The sequence below is a fragment of the Puma concolor genome, chromosome C1 (assembly GCF_028749965.1).
Source record: "Puma concolor isolate L17-30 chromosome C1, mPumCon1.1.hap2, whole genome shotgun sequence".
Taxonomy (NCBI): Eukaryota; Metazoa; Chordata; class Mammalia; order Carnivora; family Felidae; genus Puma; species Puma concolor.
This window is the reverse complement of record NC_141674.1, coordinates 155,659,900-155,680,855: the sequence shown is the minus strand read 5'-3', so window position 1 is coordinate 155,680,855 and position 20,956 is coordinate 155,659,900. Positions and strand designations below refer to the sequence as shown.

The following is a 20,956-nucleotide window of genomic DNA, read 5'->3' as shown; positions in this document are numbered from 1 at the left end:
CTATCTATGCCTTTTGGTAATACAGAACAAGTCTAACTAGAGTGACTTTCTTAAAAAGGTAGTGACCTTGGGTCCTTGTGCCTCTCACTGACCTCGTAGTCTCCTTCTGTTGCAGTAGTGACATTTCCTTGGGATGTACTTGTTCCAAGTCCTGCTCACTGGCTTCCTCTGTTTCTGTATTTTCTGATTCCTCATATCCCCAGCTGGCACAGGCTTTGGCTTTGACAGATCTGCTTCTACTTCATTGTATCCTGCAAGTCTCAACTCTGAATACTAATTGACTCATTCTTTCCATTATACCTAAATGCTAATTGTTGAGAAAGTGAATCTGAGTGCCCTCATTTAGTCATTCACGCCATTCTATAGAAATGAGATTTCTTTGGGGCGCACTGGGTGGCTTAGTCAGTTAAACAGCCAACTCTTGACTTCGGTTCAGGTCATGTTCTCACAGTTCATGGGTTTGAGACCCACATCAGACTCTGCACTGACAGTATGCAGCCTGCTTGGGATTCTCTCTCTCCCTCTCTGCCTCTCCCTCGCTCGTGCTCTTGCTCTTGCTCTCTCTCGCTCTCGCTGTCAAAAATAAACTTAAAAAAAACAAGAAATGAGATTCGTCTCCTTTCTGCCCTTAGTTTAGAGGTTAATTATTTATCTAGTAAACGTCTGTTGAGCTTCTATCAGGAACTAGTGACTATCTTATCATTAAAATGATAAAGTAACAATACAGGAGAAAATTCTTTTCTCTAATGGTGTTTCTTTACTGGGTGTTGTTGGAGAAAGGAGTAGACACATAATAAACAGATAAACAAATTAAATATATACTGTGTCATATGGAGATCAATGTTATGGAGAAAAATAAACAGTTAAGAGATATAGTGATTACAAGGTTGGCCAATTGAGAACATTTCATTTTTAATTGATTGGAGAGCTAATGTCACAGTGGGGAAGCAGCAATGAAGACGCAGAGGTGATAAGGAGGCCAGCCGTTTTGACATGCAGTGGAAAAGCAGTCCAGGCCAAAAAAATGGTGTGTGCCCAGGGCTTGGGCTGGGCGCAGTCGGCAATCAGGTTAGGCAGGTATTGGGGCTAGATTGCGTAGCACCTGTGAGGGCTTCAGCTACTACTCTACATACGATGGAGGCCACCACAGGGCTTAAGTCATGGAGTGACAAGATCGGACTTATATTTTTAAAGGTGTACTCATTAGCCTGTTATTTCGTAAGAAAACACAGCTCCATGGTAGAGGAAGAGCATGGGAAAAGGGAAAGGTCTGAAATTAAGGAACACACCTAGAGAGGACTTAGTGACTCAGATGAACAGGTAAAGTCAGAAAACCTGACCAGTCAGAGGGCTGGAAAGGTCATAGTTTCTTTGGGGGGGAGGGAAGAATTTAGAAAAAAGTTAGAAGGGGAGGGGAGTCAAAGTGCTTCCCAAAACAAAATGATTACTTAATTTTTTCCCTATAACTACCTCTGTCTCTAGATTTACCAATTATTTTATGACAGTGAAGGCCATCTTATCTGCCAGGTTTCAAATAAGACCAACTCAGATACATTGGTCCCACTTTGTGATGTTGTTTGTAAGCGTTCATTTATTACAAAAAGGAATATTTCTTTTAGTTTGGCAGAGAAGATGGAATAGGTCGATGATTACCAATATGCATGGGAAAACGGAGACAAAAAGTTAATAACTATTTTATTCACCATCCTCTCTAAAGTTGCTTATTCAAAATTTTTAAAAAGTCAAACATACAACCACTACCTGCTACCTCAGGGATTATAGGACTCTGGCTCTGTTTGAAAGTCAGGCAGGTTCCAGCTAAAAATGTCACTTGGTGACCTAATATAACCATTCATTATTTGGTTGAGGTGACTCTCTTATCTTCAAGTGACTTACAGAGGTTTTAGAAGAATTGCAGAAAAGCTCCTAAAGACTAAAAGCTGTTGATGGATTTTTTTTAATGTTGATATACTCTATTAGTTACAGGAAACTATATGGAAATTTTTCCTTAACTGATATGAAATCTATATAAATAATTGTGTGGATCATATTTATCCTTCTAGTCCTCTTGGCCCTGAAGAGTCTTGGACAAAATCATTAAAGAGAGATTGGATCAGATGACTAGATAGCTGAGGAAGCACAAAAAAAGGGTGGGGAAAATGTCCCAAAGCACAACAGACCCTTTTTGAGAGAGATTTCATCCTACAGATTGTGTTTGCCAATCTGATTCCACTGGAGTGTGCTCTGTTGTAGTACTAAAACTGCAATGCTACAATTATTACCATGACAACAGATGATGCAGGAGAAACTACATTGTGAGAGATGAAGATCCACACCGCCCCCCGCCCCCCCCAACGCCATTCAGATCTCTGTAGAGCAAGAGGTGGGAAGGAAGACCAAAGAAAAGTTATTGTGTGTGTCCTTGGATGAGTTTTTCCATCCACATAGTTAAGTGGAAGCAGTCCTAAACAATATTAAGTCACCCCATGACACAGAATACTGTTTTAAGAGTATATGGCTGGCTGGAAGAAAATGTTAGCAAACAGGAATGTATGGATGACTTAATTTACATTTTCAAGTATCAAAAAGATTATGCTATTTCTTGTGTGTTTGTTAGAAGTCAAAAGTTTCATAATTCTACTTCAGGGTCCCCTAAAAAAATGATCTTGAGTTTCCTAGGTCCAAAAAAATAAAGTCTTCTTAGTCTTCTTTCTTTCTTTCTTTCTTTCTTTCTTTCTTTCTTTCTTTCTTTCTTTCTTTCTTTCTCTCTTTCTTTCTCCCTCTCTCTCTCTTTCTTTCTTTTTTCCTTTCTTTCTTTTTGATCTACCTAATGGAATACTATACTATTACTTATCCTGCATCTAATAATTCCTTTTGAGAAGTACATAAAATAATATAACATTCTTAATACTGCTTCTAATATGAAAATAGTTATTTGTATATCCGTCAAATGCTCAGATTTTGAATTAAAATATTTACAACAACATTTTAATACTTTTATATAAACCCAGACATGCAAAAGGCAAGAGATGATTAGTAATTAAGAGAAGAAAATTGTAAGTTATTAATTTTTATGTTAAATTTATGATGTAATAAGAAGTAACTGAGCCAAGAAAGATCACTAAAAGAATGTAAAGGAAAATATAATTTGCCATTTTGAGGTCAGAACTACTATGAGTGATGGGTACATCGATCTTTCTACAAATGGAAATTATTTTTTTTAAATAATAGATTAGAACTTATATGGATTTCCCCTAAAAACTTAAATATTTGTTTTTATTAGGCAAGTTTTACAGAACAAAATACCCAAGGTTGATTTTTTTTTTGATTAGGTAATTATAATACCAGACAGCACAAATATCTAAATAGTAAACTTCTATAACCACACAAATGTGTTTTTATATTCTTTTTATTTCCCATACAATAAAGATACTTACTATAGAGCTAGGATACAACCGTGGGCTCAGGTTGATTACCAAAAACTAGAACAGGAGTGGGACAGATAGTTGGACCTAGGGATGGAAGCAGAATAAAAATGAAAGCATGGTCCTGGGAACATGGACAGAAAGTAGGGCAAGTGAATAGAGTCTGAGAAGGATAGAGGGAAATCCCCAAAGGAGAAATGGACAATTAAGGGACTTGAGAGATCTGAGCATTGATTTTTATCAAGGATTTAGTTGCAGAGAACGAGAGGTAGTGGGAACTACCCCGGGTTATAGAGTCTGGAGAAATGCTAGTTCCAAAGATTATGGAATTTGGTACCTCCCCCTTTGGGTTGAGAGGGAACTGGTAAGAATTTCTTTAATCTGAATTCGTGGTGATAATCTGGATCCTCAATTAAAAACACATCTGTTACTTTGAAATTAAGATCTGAGAGGCTGGAGCTGGAAAAAGTTTAGAAAAAAGCAATCTGTGTGTTGTTACTGTTAACCACTAATTTGCCTTCAGGTACAGGGAAACAGTGAAATGTATTGCAGAGGATTTACATTAGGCTAATCATTTAAATTTCCAGAGGATATTTTTAAAAACTGAGAGTCCTAGGAACCATTAGGAATCATGGTATGATGAAACGAGGGAAGCCCGTTGCTTTAAAATTTGGTGTCACCATTTCCTCAATAGGAATTTTTCAGCAAGTTACTTAATTTCTCTGAGCCAACATTTTCCCACCTGTAAAGCAGGGTTAGTAGCTGTTGTGTAGTGTTAGAATGTGCCCTATATGTGCTTTCCTAATAATTGTTAACTTCTACATCCTCCATTGCTATGTATTATGTATTGCAGATGTCTTTCATTATAGCTGAAACAAAACCAAAGCCCTTCTCTAAAATCTTGGCTGAGAGGGTAATTTAGCCAGTTTAATATAAAGCAGGGTGATACATCAGGAATGAAGGACTAGACCATACTATTTGCATTTTGAGTCATTGAATGAATGTCGACAGCACAGACGCACGCGCGCGCGCACACACACACACACACACACACACACACACACACACACAAAATTGAGAGAAGATGATGCTAAGTCTTCTCTTGAGGATGCTCTTGTGGTTCTGATAGTTGGGCATGGCCAGACACTGTCAGGGTGGTCCACTCCTCATCAAGTGACCCTGTCTTGCCAAAAGCCTAATTCACACTCTAGGAAGGATGCTGGGTCTCCCCAAGAAGTCTCTGGAAGCCTAGTCTTACCTACAACAATCTGAGGAGACTGGTCAGGGTATATTCCCTCCCTTGTCAAGTGACCATGTCTTGCCAAAAGGTCACTTAAAACTCCAGGAAAGAGTATGACTTGAATAACACCATATATACACTTTTGTAACCTATCATTTCTCCACTTATAACATGAGGATGTTCCTTCTCATTCAATATTTTTCAAAAACTGTGTGTTTTTGTTTTATTTTATTTTTATTTTTGTGCTTCAGGCTACATAGCATTTCATTTAATACCTCTGTCATAATAGTTAACTAAAACTCTAAAGGAAGGTGCTTGGTTTCCTTTTAAGTGTCTATTATTTTTTTTTTAATTTTTTTTTTAATGTTAATTTATTTTTGAGACAGAGAGAGACACAGCATGAGCAGGGAAGGGGCAGAGAGAGAGGGAGACACAGAATGTGAAGCAGGCTCCAGGCTCTGAGCTGTCAGCACAGAGCCCGACGTGGGGCTCGAACTCACGAACTGTGAGATCATGACCTGAGCCGAAGTCGGATGCTTAACCGACTGAGCCACCCAGGCGCCCCAAGTGTCTATTATTATAAATCAAGTACAATTAACATTTCTTTCACATACCTTTGTGTATATCTCTGATTATATCTTTAGGATAAAGTCCTGGAAGTGGAAGTCCTGAGCTTTCAATACACATTGCCAAATCACCTGGCAGAAAGGTTCTACCAGTTTGTTTCTTTAATGGTGCGTTGGGATATCATTTTACCACACCATTGCCATAACTGTGGCATTGCTATTTTTAAAAATTTCTGTGAGTTTTTCAGATGCTCCTTAAGAATAAGAGCTCAAACCTTTAGTGTTTACCACATGCCAGGCACTATTTTAGCATTTTACATATGTATTACACTGGATTCTAAGGCGGCATCTCTATTCCCCTAGTGTGCACGCCTTGTATACCCCCAGGATTGCAAATATGGGGAGATATCACTCCTGTGACTATGTTCACATTATAAGGTAAAGGGATTTTGCATATGTAATTAAGGTCCCATATCAGTGACCTGATAAGAGATTATCTAGGTGGGCCTGACCTGATCACATGAATCCTTTAAATCTAGAGGTGAGAAATTAAGGTGAGAAGGATTCAAAGCAAGAAATTCTCTGTAGCTGATTTGAAGACAGGGGTCCTGGGGCGCCTGGGTGGCGCAGTCGGTTAAGCGTCCGACTTCAGCCAGGTCACGATCTCGCGGTCCGTGAGTTCGAGCCCCGCGTCGGGCTCTGGGCTGATGGCTCAGAGCCTGGAGCCTGTTTCCGATTCTGTGTCTCCCTCTCTGCCCCTCCCCCGTTCATGCTCTGTCTCTCTCTGTCCCAAAAATAAATAAATGTAAAAAAAAAAAAAAAAAAAAAAAAAAAAAAAAAAAAAAAAAGACAGGGGTCCTGTGACATAGATTGTGTGCAGCCTCTAGGAGCTGGGAGCAGCTTCAGCCACAGCAAGCAGAAAACAGGGAAACAGTCCTATAACCACAAGAAGCTGAATTCTGCCAAAAAGAATGAGCTGGGAGGTAGTTCCTCACCGCCCCCTGCCCCCCCAATTACCAGACAAGAACTCAGCCAAACTGACACCTTGGTTTCCACAGAGTGAGATCCTAAGCAAAGAACTCAGCCACACAGTGCAGGGCTTCTGACCTATATTCTAATAAATGGGCATGGTTTTAAGTTGCTAAATTTGTGGTAATTTGTTACACAGCAACAAAAAATTAATACAAAATATATAATCTCATTTAATCTTCCTTGCACACATATGAAATAGGCATTATTATTAACATTTTCCAAAGAAAAACTAAAGCACAGAGAAAGGAGGTGACTAGGCAAAGGTTGGAGAGCTAATTAGTCTTAGAAGCAGCACTCAAACTTAGCCATTGGACACTTGGGCACCATATTTTTCATTACCATACTCTTTCTGGTCTGTTGATGGCATCTTACTGCTTGAAATTGGTTTTCCCCAAATATCTGTGTGAGTTAGAACTACCTTTTTCCATTTCTTCCCATTTTCAATGGGTTTCTGTGTGTTTGTGTTGTGCGTATTTGTCTAAGTTACTTAACATTCTTTTTCCCAGTAAAGTATATACGTTGTTTGTGTTTACAGACATTTTATTATAGCTATAAGAAGCATACTCTGGTTTGTGATTTTTGGTATTTTTACATTACCTTTAGAGAAGAAATTGGTCATGAACACTTTGGACACCTAAGTGCCTTCTTAGAATTTAAATCAGAATTCTTTAGGATTTCTTCATAATTGTCCTATTTTTTTCTTGATTAATAAATTGCTTTTCTTTTAAATAAATAGATCATAATAATGTTGTCGAGTCCTTAGTTGGTGCCAGAAACTAAATTCTGTGAATGTGTTACTCATTTGCACTTATAATGATTCTGATACAAGTATTATTGTTTCCTTGTTATCACTGAGCAACATGAAGCTTAGAATGTACATTTCTTATGTATATTGGACATAATGCTCCTTTGTGACAGTAAATATTTTGAAACATCAGTACACATGCTACTTTGTAAAAAATTTAAAAACAAGGCATAGGTGGAAAAAAAGAATATAAAATTTGAATACATTACTTTTATGAAGAATATGTAATTCATGGAGTACTTTTGGAAGTATTTTTGTATTGGAAAATTGGAACTATTCTCATATTGAAAAAATTATTAAAATATATACCATATTTTAGCCTTCAAGTTAGAGATTCTTCAAGAGATTATAGATGTACATCTGTCTTAAAAATGATTAACGTTGGGGCGCCTGGGTGGCGCAGTCGGTTAAGCGTCCGACTTCAGCCAGGTCACGATCTCGCGGTCCGTGAGTTCGAGCCCCGCGTCAGGCTCTGGGCTGATGGCTCAGAGCCTGGAGCCTGTTTCCGATTCTGTGTCTCCCTCTCTCTCTGCCCCTCCCCCGTTCATGCTCTGTCTCTCTCTGTCCCAAAAATAAATAAACGTTGAAAAAAAATAAAAATAAAAATAAAAATGATTAACGTAGCATATACCAAACTTGATCCATAACATTTTAGTGGATGAAGTTTTGTGTTGGAAAGGGGATTTATGATCAAATAAGTCTTAAAAATTCTTACACTCTTTTTGGAGAACCTCACTGTGCATTAATAAAGGCTATCCAGAAATTGGTATTGTTTAAATTTCGTCCAGATTCTTACAAATTTATGTAAGCATAGAATATTGGGAGGGGCACCTGGGTGGTGGCTCCGTCAGTTGAGCATCTGACTTCAGCTCAGGTCACAATGTTGCCGTTCGTGGGTTCAAGCTCCGCGTGGAGCTCTGCACTGATAGTGTGCAGCCTGCTTGGGATTCTCTGTCTCCCTCTCTCTCTGCCCCTCCCCCACTTGTACTTTCTCTTTCTGTCAAAATAAAGAAGTACACTTAGAAGAAAAGAATATTTTTTCATGGAATATTCAGTAACTCAGAACTTTGAAAAATGCCTTACCGGTTTGATATTTTGAAAGTCCTATCATTGCTATTCATTAATGATTCTAGGATTTGTTTTCACAATTATGAAAACATAGAAAAACACCATCTCATACAATACTAACTTAACTAGCTGATGTCCAATGATTTCATTTCAGTTAATATGGAAAAGTGGAAAAACTTGCCAATCTAGCGGAATTGTGTGGGTTTTTTAATCCTTTAAATGAAGAATAATACTTAGGAAGCCATTAAAAACCCTGGGTATTATTTGGCTCCATTCTTCCATTCCTGACTTCTATTCAGCTTGTAAACAGAAAAGGATGACTAACAATAACATTAATAACTAAAATTACACACAATTCCATACTATGTTCCAAATTCTGTAGTGAAGTGTTCAGTATACGTCTATCAATCTTTACAGCATCACCCAGGTTGACAACTGAATTTCACAGAAAGGGAAACAGAGGCTCAGATAGCTTAAGTCAGTTGCCCAAATTACAGAGGCAATAAGATGGTATAGCTCAGAGCTGAACTACAGTCTGCCTGACTGCAAAGCCCACTATGCATCCCATCAATTATTATGTTGTACTACCTAAAAAAAAATAATAATAATAGGCAAGCCAAAGTTAAAATACCCCATTAGCTCAAAGTATGCATTTCTGGAAACAGGCATGCTGACTGGCTGATTAAATCACTTACTTAGAGCATAAACATGTACACCACAGTATAGTTCCCACATAAATGTGCACAGTAATGGTATATTAGGAATCACTCTTTCTCTTCAGACTCCCAGACATCACATCAGAGCATAACATTCTTTTTTTTCTTTTTGGTCAGTTCTACCTGGCTGTGGTAGACTGTGGGACTTCCATTGGTGCTATATTATCCGCCTACCTTTACCTTGAGACATATTAAAATGGATATATGAACTCTCAGCATGCAACCTTGATTTCTTGGTAGCTGATTCAGGATTGTCATTTGCCAAGCATTATGGCTTACAATTGTTCACCAGAACACAATATAAATGCAGAAAAGTGCGCCCAGAGCACAAGAAAAATATTGCTGAACAACTTAACTCAAGAGAGTGAAGAATAATTGACTAAGAGTGTATGTATGAGAGCACTCAGATTGCAATAAAATGCATATTACTACATTTTCTTACACAGATATTATTTAATGCTTTTATATTAATACAAATATAATTATGTTAAAATTAATTATGCTATAATTAATGTTAATTTACAACTAATCCATTCATTTAATAAGTGATAATCTCTCTGTGTGTGTATCAAAACACAGCAACGGTATAATGAAACAGCACAGTGCAGGGAGTCAAGAGATGTGACGTATATGCAGATGAAATCTCTTGTCAAAGTAGGAGAGCTCAAAGGAGTTTGTACAAATATGTAATTTTGCATGGCTTAACAACATTTACGTGACATGGACGTTGTTACATTGAAAAGCATTAACAGAGCAGCACCTGGAAAGAAGGGACTGCCTCAGAATGGAAGGGGCCTCTGTCACTGGGAGAGTATAAGACAAGGGAAAGATGACTATCTGACACAATTATTCTTATTCAACCAGCAAACAACCGATTATACTATTGTTTATACTAGATGTTGTCGACAAAGGACACGCCTGCCACCAAGAATTATAGTTAACATAGTTGAATAAAAGCTCATAGAGAAGTCAAAAAAGTGCCTGTCACGACCACACTGAGAAGCTGGGGCAGGAAGGGTGGGACAAGCCTGAGGTAATTCTGGGCTGTTTTTATTGACTCTGCACGTAAGTTGTATGGAGATTTCTGAATATAGAAGGTTAAAATGGCAGTCCCCAAGCTCAGTTTCCCATGTGACACTGAGCCCTAGAGGACTTTGGTGCACAGCACAGGAGAGTTCACTTGGGACCCCTTGCTGATTTAGTTACCATATTGGGCAAACAATCTAAAACTTGAAGTATGAGTTTTACGAGCTACCAGAAAGGAATTTGGAGAAAGCAAAAGAATAATTTTTTGTATAATGTTTGAAAATCTTTTCTCGAGTGTTTCTGGCTTAATATGCTGACAGCATCACACCCAGTATCACCTGGGTAATGACTGATGACAGATATTGATTTTCCGCGGCTGGCCTAACGCGGGATAGGAAAGGAAATCTTTGTAAATGCATTCAGGAGTCCTGTTTGGGAAATTATTTGTTTCATTCATTAAATATATTGTGATATATCCACAACATGACAGCAACCAATTGTATCAACAGTTACTAGAAAACAAAACTAAGACTCATTTTTTACCCTGACAGCAAGCTCACAAGAAGTCAAGGAGACTATGATGGTAAGTCAAAGACATCAGTAAAAGGATACCAGAGGCAGTTCTAAAGTGGAGAGTTCTGTGCAACTGTAAACCTCTGGCCACACCATGCTTTTTTGCCCTCTTCCAAAGTCCTCCTAAAACCATCCTTTTATTGCATCCAGTATTTAATGCATTATATCCAATATTGAATACAAACACATAGTGATTAGCTGTTGTTATTTTGCATAAGCAAATGCTCAGTTTCTTACTAAAAAATCACCATGGGAATCCCTCTCTGTGCCTTTCTTTCTAGATAGGTAAAATGAACAATCCAGGAAGAAACCATCTCTACAAGCCAGTCCCATGTTTCTAGGGTAACAGAAGACTAAAATGTTCAAAGGGAATACATGAAAATCAATAAGTATTTGCTAAAGGACTTCATAGTCAATATTCTTTGAAGATACAAAAAAATTGGCATAATTACTACTTTTCCCTGGTAGTTGGTGGTTTTTGTACAAATGGGCATGCGAATCAGGAGAAACATAGAAATGTGTGTGCACTGGGGCGCCTGGGTGGCCCAGTTGGTTGAGCACCCCACTCTTGATTTAGGCTCAGGTCATGGTCTCATGGTTCATGGGCAGAGCCTGCTTGGGATTCTCGGTCTCCCTCTTTCTCTGCCCCTCTCCCCACTCTCTTTCTCAAAAATAAACATTTTTTTGAAACCAATTTGACAATAAACTTCATATATTGAAAAAATAAATAAACATATTTTTAAACATAAAAAGAAAAAAGAAATATGTGTATCACCTTTTGTTGTTGTATTAGAAGATAGTGTGTTAAGCTCTTGATCTGACTAAAAGTACAAAGACTTTGGAAATAAATCACGTAAATTCTATTCACTTCTTAGCCGTGAGATTAGCAAGAATAGCAAGGTTGCACTCCTGTCAAGTGGTTTTCTGGCTAAAATATTATTCTTAGAATTAGGATTGACATTTATCAAGGTCCTCAACTGAATACTTAAAAAGTTATGTTGAGTCTGTATTCTCAGAGTATGCACATTCAGCAATTTTGGGGTCAAACTATTTAGTCTATTATAACAGCTGAGATCTGAACAATTGGGAAATCAAATGATCTGACAACTGATTCATCAAGTCTGTGAAACATCCAACTGTGATCATTAACTGGAGAATCAAATCCATTTCCTGCTTTTTGATTTACAAAGTGGTAATTAAAGAGTAATGATGCTGTTTGGGACCAACCCCCTTTCTATACCTATATAAGCCCTATCTTATACTATCAAGTATTAAATATGTACTAAGTCAAAAATAACTTCTGATCAATAACATTTTTGAATTATGGCCTACCAGAGTACAAATGCTAAGGCAATTTTTCATTTGCTTGAATTACCTGGGTACATAGCACAATCTGAACATTGTGAAACCAGACCCAAGCTTTCTTACCCCGGTGTAATTTCCATTTCTTTTAAATCCCATCCTTCCATTCCCAGCAGTGTGGGGTTATTTGCCAAACTAGCATATTTCCATTATGGTTGTAAAGTTGTCTGCCTACATACATTATAGGGGAAGCTATTAATATTTCATTTTCCTGAATACATTTTGTGAGACTTAAGAGACCCATGTAAACTTACCTACGAATCTGGCAAGCTACTTTTAGCAAATAAAGAACCATCGAGCAATAAAGAGGCATTACTAACAAACTGTATTTTAAAATCATCTGCAGCTGAGAGTCAGCCTGTACAATGCATTATTCTCAGGAACCTGACACACACTTAATTTTAATCGTGCCTAAAATAAGGGTTATTTGCCCAGGTTGCATAATCCATCTGATTTGTTAGTGTGTTCTTTAATGTCATCTGTCTTTATGCTGAAAGAGCTGCCATTGAAGTGCTTTGCTCATGTTAATTGATGAAAACTAAGTGCTTCCCATCACCCTAACTCTTTTTGAAAAATAATGTTCTGACATACCAAATTAATTTAAGTAATGTATTGGCTAGATATTAAATATATTAAAATATAGTTTAAGCATGTGGCACTTTATTTGCTACATCGCTAACAATAAATCTAAAAGACTGAGGTTAATAATGGAAATAAACTATTATATGTCAAAAACATTTAAATGAGAGGGAAAAGAGAGTTAGGAATCTCACCTGAATTATAACAGAATAATAGGAGAGATAGAAAAGCTTTATGATGATTTTTCTCTCTCACCAATTAGCTGAGAGAAAAAAAATTTATAATGAAAATATTTGTATTTATGTATTTATTTCTGAAAATGTTTTAATTTAGGAAATTGCTTAGGGTGAAATATGATGATAGTTGTGTTTTTATTTCTTATTTTTAAAAAAGGCACACAGAATGAAATTTTATTTCCAAATACAGCAAAAGTCTTCAAATAAAACAAAAAGAATATATTTCTATTTATAATAATTCCTTTTAAATTTCAAATACATTATGTTAATAATATTAAAACAGCTGTAAGTTGTTGTATCTATTTTGTATATATTAGATTTTGTATATATTAGATTACAAAGGTAAGGAAATGACAGCATTATAGTAACAGTATGGACATTAAGTTTAAAAATGTCCGAATCTGTCAAAATATGAATTTAATCCTGTTCACTATCCATAGCCTGAACATTTATCTCAAGCTTTTCTTTTTACGATTAAAATGACTGATGCATTAAAATATGTTTCTTAATTTTATTGTCTCATTCAGTGTGCTACTAACCAGTACGAACATGAAGAGAAAAAGGAAAGTATTATGCAAAGGGAACACACACAACATAGAACATAGAAAGAACTATATTTGAATCTTAAAAACGCTCTAAAGGAAAAACAAATGGTCTTGCTTTTGCCATTTCTCACAGAACAGCCTTACATGGTTTTCATTTGCCTTGTTTCATCCTTCACTTGGACAGGAAGCCCTTAACTGTTTTCTTTCATGCTTTTTTTTTCCTCTCCTGCCTCCACTCCAGCAAGCGCGCGCGCGCGCACACACACCCCCAACACACACCCGCCTCCCCGCCCCCGCCCCTCTTTTTCGTGTAGTCTCTGCAGTGAAAGCTACCATAGTTATCTCATGGAGTCGTCGCATGCAGACGCCTCACGCAGACGTCTGCCAGTGGATGATAGGAAATGCTGATTGAGAAAGGGTTTATCTACTTTTCATCCAAAATATGTGAGCCATTAAGGAAATTATAAAAAGCAGCAACAATATACTCTGGTTTTATTCAGAACCTTTCCCTTAGCGATTATTAAAAGGATGATATTTTTAGCCAAAGAAAGCAAAATGCATCTGCAGCAGCTGGTTTCCAAGGAAACAGAATAATTTAAAACCATGTGGAACTCTGCTCTCTAATTTTCATCAATTCCCCTTCATTCCTGGAGGTAGCTTTACTCAGAATTTATAATTTCCAAAAAATATAACTGCCTTGATTTATTTTTTTCTAACACGTTTTGGGAGGTGACTGTCCGGTCTCACAGATCACCTTAAATTACAACCTAGGAATAGATTAATTTCTACCTTCATTTTGTTTTAAAAACCAAGATCAGAAGATTCCATCAATAATTAGAAACATGGCAACATCACAGTACCTTATAATGATGTTTGAAATCCAGAAATAGTTCAAAACAAACCAGGCAAGTGTATTTGCTTGGGTCAATATGACATAAGTGTGTGAACATACTATCAGCTTTATTTAGTACATTTAGGAAATTTAAGATAGTTCTCCATTCATTTAGGTAATCTTTCCTAATATTCAGTAATTTTTCTCCCTCTCTTTTTTTTTTAATTTTGCAAGAACTGTTATGTTTTTGTCTTTCACTCAAAAACAAAATCCATTCTCAAATGAAAACAAAAAGCAAAAACAAGATAAAGAAATTCTTAGATATTATATATATTCATCCCTATTAGTTTGTGATTCAAAGGAAGTATTTAAAAATATTTGAATGCATCATTTACACCAGTGAAAGACTTTTATTTTATTATAATCAACAAGTATTAATTGTCCATGTGCCCAAGTCAGTAGTAATATTTCTTAAAAGCTCAGTTTTAATGAGGTTCCCCCTCCCTTAATTGACCCATATTTATGAATTAAAATAACTATAAAATTAAATGACTTGTAGTAAAATTATTTTTCTTCTTTTTACTGTAAGTGTGTCATTTAGTCTACATATTTAGAACTCTAGCTTATTTTCCCTAAGGGAAAATAAAAGGCAATATTAAGAGATACAAGCAAATCTTAACTTCTGAGCTGTTAAAAAAAATGACTGCCCTAGTGATATCACCAACAATATAAATGCTGCAAAGGAACCCTTATCTAGATATATCTGATTGATAAATGAAACTGCCAATGAAATTTGCCTATTAAGATGCTATTTTTTTTACAGAAATGCTTAATCCTTCAGAAACAGGTTTCTGAGCTTTTAAAATGAAAACGGCCCTATGCATGTTGATAAACAGAGTTGTTTATCACATAAGCTTACAATTTACTAAATAAAATGACACAACCACTCAAAATCACGAGATTTATCAAGAGGAGTAAGTTAAATAAAAGAGCTTAAAAGCACACAAATCATTCATTCTAAAGTAGTGCTTAAAGAGTCTACAACCTGCAAAAATTATTTTCCTAGACCACTTACTGTATTGTTAATATTGAAAGACACCACATGAAATTTTATGTCGTATATTCAGAGAAAACTCCATTTTCCCAGAACCTGTGGAATTTACCGGGCTGTCCTCATCCTTCCTTTCATTCCCAATCACATAAACTTGAATAAAGCAAAAAAGACACACGGTGACTCATTTTCTCTATTAATTTCGCTTCAATAACACTTTCCTGGAAAGTTATCCAGGGTTAAGACATGCCTCTGGGGTTTTTATCAGCTAGTGGTGTTGCAGAGAGAAGAAACAGCTCAGCCAAAGCTCCCTTAAACAATGAATGGGACACACTTTCGGGAAATGTCTGCAGAATAATGTTCGTATCATAAAATTGTCTCAATAGGCACTGAGAAGCATTCTAGTTTGAAGAAAAAGATTTTTTTTTCCTTTTTTGCTCTTACCTGTAAATATGGTTTCTGTACTTCAGCTCCGTCAGAACAGACTGAAGAGTTCACGCCTCCCTCGTCGATCCATCAGGCAGCAGCCGACCAATAACAAAGCCAGATCCTGGCTTCTCAGGCTCCTGCTCCTGCTCTGCTTCCATCCCAGGTTTCCTCCCACCCCCACTCTCTTAGAGGGCAAATCTTTGCAGCTGGGAGAGAGGAAGGGAGTGGAGAAAAGGAATATGAAGAGGAAAGGAATAAAGAGATGAAAGATATTTCAAAGAATAGCTGCAAACTATTAAAAAATATATATATATCTGCGGATGAAGTCAGCCGAAGTAAAATGTCTTGCTTTGGATTTAGGAAAATAGGGTTAATCAGTGTCTCAACCACCTGAAATCAAAGCAAAAGACTCAGGATAAAACCTAGGTAAATTGCCTATCTTTTCAGCTCCCACTGATTTTTCTCTGGGGGGAAAAATGATCTCTTCGTTGTACATTTTGATATGTAGATAGAGGAGGTTGAGACTGAATATCGAGATAACATTATGCATATGTAGTTTGCAAAGAGATAAAATTAAAATGAATCAAGACCCTTTAGGCTGATATAAATGCAAATGTATTTGCATTTCAACCTCTGGCACTGTTTCCATTTAAAACCAGTTTCAGAGTCTAATCAGTATGAAAAACATATTTCATCCTGAGAATTAAAATATTTAAATATTGCAAAGTTATGTGGTTTGCATTACTTTAGATTCCTTAAAAGCTGACATCAATTTGCCTTTGTGAATAATGGAGCTTGTTAAAGATTAAAAAGGGATCAGCCACTTAGTTGCCTGTCTCAAAGTGACTAATTGAACTCCAATTTTATTCTCATAACCTTCGGCAAAATCATTTCACTTTTGAACTAAGAGCATGATGTGTATAAAAGGACAACCGAGGAAAGCATCAAGTTAGAATTCTTTCAGGCAACAAAGCAAATTCACCCACAGCCTTAAAGAGGTCAGGTTGGGACTAACAAAGAATTGAAACTCTACACAGATTTTATACAAGAGAATATAAACCAGGGTTCCTTAAGATAAAAAGTGTTATTGATTGAGCTTCTGCTAGGAAAGTTGGCCTGAAAAAGTTTACTTGGGGAGGTATAAATTAAACAATAGATGTTTTCTCCACCTCGTGGTATGTATTGTCTACCTGAGATATTATAGGTTTTGGTATTCGATTTCTTAAATCAGTAATGTATCCTCACGGAAATAAGACCAGAGGGAGGAAAAAGGAAAAGAAGTGGAAAGAAAGTATTCTTTATCTCTGAGAGTAACTGGCATGGGAACAAATCATTGGTAATCCAGAAATAACGGGTTGGGGGTACCGAAAGGATTTGGGGTATCAGTCTTTTTAGCAGGGAGTGGCTGGTAACTTGACCCGAAACTGACTTTAGATAGAAGTGCACTGATTTCACTTTGTGTGTGCAGTTATTTCGAGTAGATTTGGGGGGCTCTACTAGAAATAAAGAGAAGGTTACACTATACTTTATTCCCACCTAACGCTACTCTACTGTGGAAAATGCGTTCAAAGCCTCTGTGTTCCTATTGCTAGGAATTGCTGGAGGAATCCCTAAGGCAGCATTTTTTTTTTTTTTTTTTTTTTAATTTTTGGGACAGAGAGAGACAGAGCATGAACGGGGGAGGGGCAGAGAGAGAGGGAGACACAGAATCGGAAACAGGCTCCAGGCTCCGAGCCATCAGCCCAGAGCCTGACGCGGGGCTCGAACTCACGGACCGCGAGATCGTGACCTGGCTGAAGTCGGACGCTTAACCGACTGCGCCACCCAGGCGCCCCAGGCAGCATTTTTTTAAAGTGAGGGCTGGGGGCTGTCTATATCAGAATCATTGCTGAGAGCCTCATTCAAAAGGCGGAGCTGTGGGCCTCATTCCAGATTTAAGGAATCAGCATTTGAGGAATTTGTGACTCAGCATTTTTAGCAAACTCTCCCCGGGTGATTTTTATGCCAACTGTGCTGTAGGTAGCAATCCCCAGGAGTCAGGTATTCCTTGGACACAAACTCTAACCAGATTTCATCATTATTTCAGAGGAAGAAAAAGAGGTTGGGTGGGGGAGGGAGGTTAATAAGTTTAGTCTGACATTTTGAATTTTTTGAATATCCAGATTTAAATATTAAGTAGCCAGCTGATATGATGGATAGGTCTGGAGTGTAGGTGTGATTTGGAAATCATCTAGGGCATGGATAAAGAAAGCACTGAGAGTGATGAGTGCCCTTACATCAATGCTTCTCAAAATTGTGGCCCCAAACTCCTTTAACAGAATTAAAAATGCAGACTAATGGACTCCACCCCAAACCTACTGAATCAGAATCTCTGGAGTGAAGTTTAGGAAGCACCATTTCTAATAAATTTCCCGGCTAACATTCTTTGTGCACTGAAGTTTGAGAACCATCACCCTAGAAAGAGAAGTAGATGGAGAATGAAAGTCTGGGGTATACTTACATTTAGGAACAGAGTAAGTGGAATGAAGAAAAGATTATGAGAAAAACAGTTAGCCAGGAGGAGAACCAAGAGAGTGGTCTAGCAAAATCCAAAGGAGTGAAGAATTTTTGGAAAGATGCCCTATCAAAGGGTAGGGTCTTTCTAGTGCCTTGCTATACAAAGTGCAGTTTAGGGGGTGCTATACAAAGTGCAGCACCTGGGTGGCTCAGTCGATTGAGTGTCCAACTCTTGCTTTTAGTTCAGGTCATAAACACAGTGTCATGGGATCAAGCCCTGTGTCGGGCTTCACGCTGAGTGTGGAGCCTGCCTAAAATTCTCTCTCTCTCTCTCTCTCTGCTCCTCTCCCCAGTTTGCATGCTCTCTCTCTTTCTCTCAAGAAAAAAGAAACAAAAACAAAAAAACAAAGAACAAAGAACAACAACAAAAAAAACAAAGACAAAAATCAAAACAAACAAACAAACAAAAGTGCAGTTTACTGAAGTCACTTCAGGCATCCCCTGGAGTCCGTTTTCATGAAGAATCACAGGCCCCATCCAGATAAATTGAATCAGAATCTTCATTTTAATAAGATCTCCAGAGGAGTGGTATGCACATTTAAGTTTTATTCTTTATTCATTTATTTTTTTGTCATTGAAATATATTTGACATATATGGTGTAAATTTAAGGTGTACAACATGTTAATTTGATACATTGTATGTAATATGATTGTCATTGTAGTGATCATTGGCACCTCTATCATGATACATGGTTATCCTTTCTTTTTAGTAGTTGGAATAATGAAGTTCTAGTCTCTTAGCAAGTTTGATGATTATAATACATAGCGTTGTCTATGTTGCACTATACGTTATGTCTCTAGGGCTTATTTACCATTTGTTGTACATTTGTACCCTTAAACAACATCTGTCCTCCCCCGCCACCCTCCCCCCCCCCCCCACCCCCTGGTAACCACAATTTTCTCAGATTTTACAAGTTTGGCTTTTTTTTTTTTAATTTTTTTTAACATTTTATTTATTTTTGAGACAGGGAGAGACAGAGCATGAACAGGGGAGGGTCAGAGAGAGGGAGACACAGAATCTGAAACAGGCTCCAGGCTCTGAGCTGTCAGCACAGAGCCCGACGCGGGGCTCGAACTCACGGACCGTGAGATCATGACCTGAGCGGAAGTCGGCCGCTTAACCGACTGAGCCACCCACGCACCCCATGGCTTTTTTTTTTTTTTTGATTCCACATATAAGTAATACCACACAGTACTTGCCCTTCTCTGACTTGAGTTTTTAGCAGCACTGTTGTCTCCCATTGAATTTGACTTTTAGTTCTTGGTGGCATTGCAAGTAAGCAGTTTCAGTGGAGTGGTTGGGGCCAGAGGCAGATTGAAGTGGTTTTTAAGAATGAATGGGAGATAAAAAAAATGAAGACAAGTACAGTGCTTACACAACCAGAACAAGGATCTTCTAGCACACTGATCACCAGGCTGTCTCAATTCAAAGAAGCTGGATATGAACAGTGGCATAAAGTGCCCTAGCCTGCTGATGCACGTCTCTGCCTTGACCACTCCTCTGACAGAAGTGATAAGAGTAGCAGAGGCTGACGGTGAGAGAGGAGACACTTTCCTAAGGAATAGTGACAGTTGGACTCTTGATCACCACAGGAGCTCAGCTGCACATGGCCAAGAGCAAAGGTAACAGACCTTCCAAGACTAGTCTGTGTGACTTTCAAAATCCTTCATGACAAGGCGATATTACAAAATCTCTAAAGGTTAAATACCATTATTAAATAATTTAAGAATTCTTAAAAACCTGGAAAATAAAGATAACCCAAAGGAATAAAAGAATTGCCAGTCTTTAAGGAAGTCTCAGAATTAGAGTGGGTTGTAACAGGAAGGGACTTCAATATTTTATATATTAACAGGGAGAAGCTTCCTCCAGTTGAGCTGTAGAGCTAAGGCTTCAGGATAATACAAATGACCACTGAGGAAATAGATGAGGCTTGGCACTCCAAATGATTAAATAAAAATTATTCATGCTTAACTGGCTAAAGAGATTATCTTAATAGAACGTATATTTTTGAAAGTCAAGGACTTGCCAAGTGAATGGAATTGGGACCACCGTGAGGAGCCAAAGTCCAGAGGCACCCAAATGACACCACCCAGAAGCAAAGAGACCTCTGCAAGGAACCAAACTGTCAGAGTTAAAAGACTTCAAATAAATGAAGTGTAAGCTGAAGGATCAATGGAACTATTTCACATCTCTGGTCTCATAAGCATGTGAAATGTTAAAAAAAATATGTAGAAAATTATTTTTTTATTCCAACTTCACTGAGGAAGTCATAAAAGGATTTCTAAATTGCTTTTTGAAACTGAGATTGAGAAATATCAAATTAAAAGATGTTAAATACTAAGACTCAAAAAAAAAAAAAAAAAAGGAGTACTAAGACTCCTTAGTAAACAGACCAGCAGGACTTCTTGGCAAACACCCAAATGTTTGTAAGAACTCAAGGATAAAATTTGGTGCAACTGGTCAAAGTATTTTGCATATCACTGTAAGTTGCCTGGGTGCCAGGAGACGAGTAGACCATCAACATTTTCTACCCATGTGAGAAGACCATGATAACCATCGGACCGTAAGAGACGCTCAATGATATTTAATAAAATCACTTAGGGTTCAATACAACTTAATAAGAATCTCTTCATTAGTTGCTTGTAGAAGATTAATGATGTAATTCTAAAAGTGTAAATTCACAAATATGTATTAAGCATTTTATGTGAAAAATACTGTTCTTGATATTAAAGCACTACCGTAAACAAAACCAAGACTCTGATTTTATGAAATCTCCATTCTAATGGAGGCAAATTATATCTCATATATACACATATGATCTATACTATAGAACTGGAGTGCTGAATCAAGCAATGTGTAGACACTCAAAATAAACAGCAGATGTACTTCCTACCCTTGAGATGCATCCCAGCAG

The 20,956-nt window shown here is 37.4% G+C and overlaps 1 protein-coding gene across 1 annotated transcript in view; it reads right to left on the bottom strand.

The window, feature by feature from the left end:
• The window catches only part of CSRNP3 (cysteine and serine rich nuclear protein 3), a 212,944-nt gene extending 197,345 nt beyond the window's left edge, over window positions 1-15,599 (bottom strand). Inside the window, exon 1 of the mRNA XM_086718798.1 lies at window positions 15,501-15,599. The gene's annotated coding sequence lies outside the window, so the exon portion shown is untranslated. The remainder of the gene's footprint in view (window positions 1-15,500) is intronic.
• Between the last annotated feature and the right edge of the window lie 5,357 nt (window positions 15,600-20,956).